Genomic DNA, 7,500 nt, shown 5'->3' on the forward strand with positions numbered 1-7,500 from the left:
GCTATGTATTGGCTATGTATTTTGTGGGCAACGAAAGACAAGGATGTTGCTGGCGACGGGGGCTTCTTATTGATGAGGTCAGTAGTACTTTATTTATTTTAATATGCTAGTTAATGTGTTTAATAATGGGCAAATAATCTATTATCCCTATCTGGATAATAGTTATTTTGCACATTATTGTACTGTAGGTGTTGGGGGGGGGGGATGTATGTATTGAATGTATAGGCCAGGTTTATTTTTTTTTACATTCAGGGTTGGTTCCTTGGTTCTGCGTGAGACCTCTGGAGACCACCTGCGGTATCCTCGGGTATCTCACGGGTATCAGGCTGGTGGTTCCACGGGTGACACCTGCGGGGATGAACCGGTGGTCCCACATCTGTGGGGGCACCGCGGACCCGTAGTCTGCGGGGAAGAACCAGTGGTCCCATATCCGTGGGGGCACCGCGGACCCGTAGTGTGCGGGGAAGAACCGGTGGTCCCACATCCGTGGGGGCACCGCGGACACATAGTGAGTTCCCCAGATCCACGTGTGAACCACCCGAGGCCCCGCAGACACCTGTGGGTCTGACCCGGGGATCCCAGACATCCGCGGGCCTACCGTGGGGACCCAATTGTGGCCCACGGTGACCCAATGAGACCACCTAGGGGCCATGGCACTTGGCGGACCCACCAACAGGCCTCCAGAACCTGTGTGAAACAAGTTGCTGGTACCCTGTAGGTCTGTCAGGTGACCCGCCAGCCCGCCGGGGACTCGCGTGGGGCTGGGGTATGAACCCTGTATGTAAAAGAATAAATCGTGTATTTATGGGGGGGCACAGGGGGTGGGTAATGTATTGAATAAATATAATGATGTTTAATGTGGGGCTGTGTATTGTTTTTATTGTGGGTACTGGGGGTGGGGGGAGGGGTTATTGGCCCCAAGGGTATGTGGGTAGGCCTCCCTTGTGGGTAGTGGGTGAGGGTGGTTAGGCCTCAAAGGGTGGGGGGTTAGTGTGGGAGGGTATGTAGGCCTCCCGAGTGGTGGTTGAGGGTGGGTTAACCCCTTAATGACTGTAGCGGTTAATAACCGCTATGGTGATTAAGGGGTTCGGGGACATTACATTGGATGTTTTCATTCTTGTGTCTGTTTTGCAGCAGCGGAGGGGGCATGAACAGGATGAAGATGAGGATGGCCTTCATCGTGGCAGGCGGACATGGGTGAGTGCTATACGTACTGTATTTAATGTATTGATTGGTGTTTATGTATTTAAAATGGGCACATTCACTATTATCCATTTGTGGGTAATAGTAATTGTGCCCATTACTATACTGTATGTGTTAAGGGGGGGGTTATTTATTTATAAGTATGTATGTGTTTTGACATTAATTTTGGGGGGGCACATAATTGGTACTGCAGGCCTGCGGGTAACACCCGAGGGCCCCCGCCGGCCTATAGTATCATTGATGTGCATATATGTGTATGTTAGGGGTTATAGGGGTTGTTGGGGTAATATATATATATATATATATATATATATATATATATATATATATATACACAGTGTTCGACAATTATATACATTTACACGCCCGGGGCATGTGGATTTAACCTCCGGCTCTCTGAACAGTGCCTTCGCTCCTCCCCCGCCTCTCAGCAACTTTCCCTCCTCAGCGCTTCCACTCCTCCCCCTTCCGGCAGCCAGCCCCTTCCACGCCTGTCTGCCTCAGGCCCCTGCAGGGCCATCTGTCGCCCCTCCCCCCTCCCATCGGGCCATCTGCTCCCCCCCCCCCCCCACCCCAATCTCTCCCGGCCTCCGTGACCCCCCTTCACCCCAATCTCTCCTGGCCTCAGTGACCCCCCTCGCACCAATATCTCCCGGCCTCCGTGACCCCCCCTCACCCCAATCTCTCCTGGCCTCCGTGACCCCCCCCCCGACACCCCAATCTCTCCCGGCCTCCGTGACCCCCCCTGACACCCCAATCTCCCCACTCACTCCCGATCTCACCTCCAATTCCGTGTCCCCGGCCTCCGTGACCCCGCGTGGCAGCTCGGATCAGCTTGTTGTGAGAAGATGGTCTCCTCCTTCACCATCTTCAGCCACTGAGCTGAGGCTGCCGCTGCCCTCATGTTGCGGCGTGTCTGACACCCGGTGACCAGCCGCATCACTAGCCCCCCCACTCCTCTCTCCCCTGTGTCCGGATCCCTCACTCCCACCCGGTGACCCGCAGTGACAGCCGCCGAGGCCGAGGGCGACATCCGGCCTGCCGCTTCCTCGGCTGTCACAGAGACCGGAGACCACAGACGATCCACGGTGAGTAGGGGGGGGGGGAGGAGTGTGCGTGTGTGTGTAGGGGGGGGAGAGAGAGAGAGTGTGTGTGTGTGTAGGGGGGGAGAGAGAGTGTGTGTGTGTGTGTGTGTGTGTGTGTAGGGGTGAGAGAGTGTGTGTGTGTGTGTGTGTGTGTGTGTGTGTGTGTGTGTGTGTAGGGGTGAGAGAGTGTGTGTGTGTGTGTGTGTGTGTGTGTGTGTGTGTGTGTGTGTGTGTGTGTGTAGGGGGGGAGGGGGGAGAGAGAGACCACAAGTAGTCAGTCACCCACCCACCCAGTCACCTACCCACCCACCCAGTCAGTCACCTACCTACCCACCCAGTCAGTCACCTACCTACCCAACCAGTCAGTCACCTACCTACCCAACACCCAGTCAGTCAGACACCTACCCACCCAACAAGTCAGTCACACAATACAAGTCAGTCACCCACCCACCCAACAAGTCAGTCACCCACCCACCCAACCCAACCACCCAAGTCAGTCACCCACCAAGTCAGTCACCCACCCAACAAGTCAGTCACCTACCTACCTACCCACCCACCCAAGTCAGTCACCTACCCACCCACCCAACAAGTCAGTCACCTACCCAGTTAGTCAGTCAGTCACCTACCCAGTCAGTCAGTCACCTACCCAGTCAGTCACCTACCCAGTCAGTCACCTACCCAGTCAGTCAGTCACCTACCCAGTCAGTCAGTCACCTACCCAGTCAGTCAGTCACTCACCTGCCCAGTCAGTCAGTCACTCACCTGCCCAGTCAGTCAGTCAGTCAGTCACCTACCAAGTCAGTCAGTCAGTCACCTACCCAGTCAGTCAGTCAGTCAGTCAGTCACCTACCCAGTCAGTCAGTCAGTCAGTCACCTGCCCAGTCAGTCAGTCACCTACCCAGTCAGTCAGTCAGTCAGTCACCTACCCAGTCAGTCAGTCAGTCAGTCACCTGCCCAGTCAGTCAGTCAGTCACCTACCCAGTCTGTCAGTCAGTCAGTCACCTACCCAGTCTGTCAGTCAGTCAGTCACCTACCCAGTCAGTCAGTCACTAACCTACCCAGTCAGTCAGTCACCTACCCAGTCAGTCAGTCAGTCACCTACCCAGTCTGTCAGTCAGTCAGTCACCTACCCAGTCAGTCAGTCAGTCAGTCAGTCAGTCAGTCACCTACCCAGTCTGTCAGTCAGTCAGTCAGTCAGTCACCTACCCAGTCTGTCAGTCAGTCACCTACCCAGTCAGTCACCTACCCAGTCAGTCAGTCACCTACCCAGTCAGTCAGTCAGTAACCTACCCAGTCAGTCAGTCACCTACCCAGTCAGTCAGTCAGTCACCTACCCAGTCTGTCAGTCAGTCAGTCAGTCACCTACCCAGTCTGTCAGTCAGTCAGTCAGTCAGTCACCTACCCAGTCTGTCAGTCAGTCAGTCAGTCACCTACCCAGTCAGTCACCTACCCAGTCAGTCAGTCACCTACCCAGTCAGTCACCTACCCAGTCAGTCAGTCACCTACCCAGTCAGTCAGTCACCTACCCAGTCAGTCAGTCACCTACCCAGTCAGTCAGTCAGTCAGTCACCTACCCAGTTAGTCAGTCAGTCAGTCAGTCACCTACCCAGTCAGTCAATCAGTCAGTTACCTACCCAGTTAGTCAGTCAGTCAGTCACCTACCCAGTCAGTCAGTCACCTACCCAGTCAGTCAGTCAGTCACCTACCCAGTCAGTCAGTCAGTCAGTCACCTACCCAGTCAGTCAGTCAGTCACCTACCCAGTCAGTCAGTCAGTCAGTCACCTGCCCAGTTATTCAGTCAGTCAGTCACCTACCCAGTCAGTCAATCAGTCAGTTACCTACCCAGTTAGTCAGTCAGTCAGTCAGTCACCTACCCAGTCAGTCAGTCAGTCACCTACCCAGTCAGTCAGACACCTACCCAGTCAGTCAGTCAGTCACCTACCCAGTCAGTCAGTCAGTCACCTACCCAGTCAGTCAGTCACCTACCCAGTCAGTCAGTCAGTCACCTACCCAGTCAGTCAGTCTCCCTCTCTCCCCCACTCTCTCCCTCTCCCCCACTCTCTCCCTCTCCCCCACTCTCTCTCCCTCTCCCCACTCTCTCTCCCCCACTCTCTCTCCCTCTCCCCCACGCTCTCTCCCTCTCCCCCACTCTCTCTCCCTCTCCCCCACTCTCTCTCCCTCTCCCCCACTCTCTCCCTCTCCCCCACTCTCTCCCTCTCCCCCCCACTCTCTCCCTCTCCCCCCCACTCTCTCCCCCCCCCACTCTCTCCCTCTCCCCCCACTCTCTCCCTCTCCCCCCCACTCTCTCCCTCTCCCCCCCACTCTCTCCCTCTCCCCCCACACTCTCCCTCTCTCCCCCACACTCTCCCTCTCCCCCCCTCTCTCTCCCTCTCCCCCTCTCTCTCCCTCTCCCCCACACTCTCTCTCTCCCCCCCACTCTCTCTCACTCGCCCCCACACTCTGGATCTGGATATCTTATTTACCCTATATATCTTAACTGCCCTATACTACACCGAAATAACCTATAATGCTTTCTTCCAAATATGACTCAAGCTTCACACGGAAGACATCGGAAGACAGGTAGGGAACACATCCCTCCAATGTATAACATTGCGGGAATGAGGGTACCTGGACATTGAGGGACTGCGGATCAGGCAAGATCACAGGCGGGATTGCTGCTTCAGATATTGTGAAGTGGGGACGTCCAGACACTGGTTATGGGGTTCAGGAAACTAGTGATTCACACCTGGCTTTTATTTCTAGATCCGACATATACACACACACGTAACAAGGACTAATTGTAGTTGGCGGGACGATTTGCCGAAAAAATAGCTTTTCGAGACTGCCGATCAGCTCTGATAAGCACCGAAAACAGGATCGGGGCTACTAGAATACAGCCGATTTAAAAAGTGGCGAAAGGTGCTGAAAAGTGGCTTATCGCCAGCCGCCTGCCGATAATTTTTTATCGGGTCAAAAAAATGCCGATTTTGGCAAATTCTCGGCGCTTACTGAATACCAAAAGCATTTTGTGGCGATAAAAAACTTTTCGGCGCTTTGTGCATAGAGCTCATAGTGTGAAAACTTTATCCGAAAAAATGAAGTATGGACAGCATGTCTCAGAGTGGGGTGGGCAATGAGCCTTAGCAGCACCCAGTTCCAAATTACCTGATCAATTCCTCGGCCTTTGCAGTGCAAGACAATGACCTCCAGGAGCTTTGCTGCGTGGCACTCGGCATCTTCCCCGGCTTCCCCTGTCAGTACCTGACACAAAAGGGGTGGAAATGAAGCACCACTAGGCTACACCTCTTCCTCACCCCCTTCAACCTCCCACTGCTGCCCTAAGCCCCTTCTTGCCTCACAACCAAAATGACAGTTCACCAGAGCCCCACCCCCTCACAAACACACACAGTCTCTGCCCTTACACCGCAATTGCAGGACCCTTTAGGATCCAAGTATTGAGCCCTCCAAAAACAATGTCTAAGCAGACTGCTTGCAAAGCTTAACTGAATGGTGGAAAACATTACTTGTAAAATTCTCTGTTGCTCAGCCCCCACATGCAATCACAGGCTCCTAATTCCCACCGTGCTCCCACCCAGTGTGTTCTCCTTTCCATTTGTCCAACTGACACACAGCTGCTCACCTTCTTACACATGGTGTAAATAATCTCCAGGTGTTTGGGGCTTGACAGCAGAGTCTCTGTATCTACTGTGATGTAATTGTGAAGAAGAGGCATCATATCTGAAGTGAAAAAAAAAAAGGAGGGTCAATGACACAGGCAGGACCACCACCTGCATCCTGGGCATCCCCACCCTGGGAATCTCTACCCTTGAGCTTATGCCTGCATCTAGGCATGTGCCACCCCGAGCACCCACTCCACCTGACCTACTCTTTGGACACACCCTCATTATGTTCTATTCCAGTCACACTCATCCAGGCAGAACGCCAGCCACCCTGACCCTCACCTTGTCCAAGGCTCAGTCACCTCCCCCACAGTGTTACGGTATCCGGCATCCCCTCTCCCCAAGCCTTTTGCCTTTCACACTGGTGATGCGCTGATTGTCCTGGTTTACTCTGTGTGTTGCCTTGTAAATATGTCACACACAGCTGGCAAGTTGAGTTTTTCAAAGCATCTCTCACAAGTGGACAATTTAAAGGTACAATTCCCCCTCCCCCCAGCCCCAATCAAAAAGGTAACCATCACGAAATGAATCTCATTGTGATGCTTATAAAAGATGACAAACCTTATTTCTTAATTTTTCACAACTGTTTTTGATTTGATTTTTAATAGGCCCAAAGCCTACAGTAGTGTACACGCAGCAACCTCTGCCATTTATTCTAAGGCCGCCTCAATAGTAGGTGCGCGCTCGCGACCGAGCGCATTGTCTGTACTTTAAGAGATCCGTGGCCTGCAATGTTGCGCTATGGTTGGCGTGCCCGTGATGTCACGTGAGCAGTTCGCCCTCATTGGCTGAACCGCACACATAACCTGGCCGTCGCGCTGCAAATTCAAACAAGTTTGTCTCGCCATGCATTGGCCGCCTCGGCGCTCACGATCTATGGACACGCGCATTGGCCTCCAGTTGTTTGTATTTGGCGCTCGCGCCATCGGATCCACTATGGACGCGGCCTAACTTGCTCCATCCCGCCATAAAGCACAGACCTGTTTTAAATGCCAATGTCTGAGGCTTCTCAACAAAATGATTATCCTGAGCCTCTCAGATAAGGGTCTTCGAAAAAACGTTATATTACAAAGGGGGGAAGGCTTTGCAGCCAAGCTAACTTCGGTCCTAGGCTCTTTTTTTCTGGAGTAAAACACAGTTTAAAGATCAATGAGCAAGGGGGAAAAAAAAGTAGTGAGGTCAAAACATGTATATCCTATTGTACAGTATAGACACACACACACCTTTACATTTAAGTTCACTAAACCCTTATTAAAAAAAACAAGGTAGGGTAAATTTATCTGCTGGTGAACCCTAGTACTACAGAGCTCCTCAGTCTATTAGATGCGGGTGTATACCTTAACGGATGTTATTGCATCACTGAGTCACCCTATGGTGAGAGGAACAGATTTCAAAAGGACCGAGCACTACGACAGAGACAGAGTTTGACAGGAGATAAAAAAAGGGGCCCACTCAATACACCCAATTTCCAATCTGTTGCAAAACATCAGATCTTATTTGTTACTCGACAATTTTGAATTCCCTTACTGTAA

General features: G+C 52.5%; 1 pseudogene; it reads right to left on the reverse strand.

Moving 5' to 3' along the window:
• The window catches only part of LOC142486401 (importin-8-like), a 109,473-nt pseudogene that overhangs the window by 28,030 nt on the left and 73,943 nt on the right, over positions 1-7,500 (reverse strand).

The sequence above is a fragment of the Ascaphus truei genome, unplaced genomic scaffold, assembly GCF_040206685.1.
Source record: "Ascaphus truei isolate aAscTru1 unplaced genomic scaffold, aAscTru1.hap1 HAP1_SCAFFOLD_842, whole genome shotgun sequence".
Lineage (NCBI taxonomy): Eukaryota > Metazoa > Chordata > Amphibia > Anura > Ascaphidae > Ascaphus > Ascaphus truei.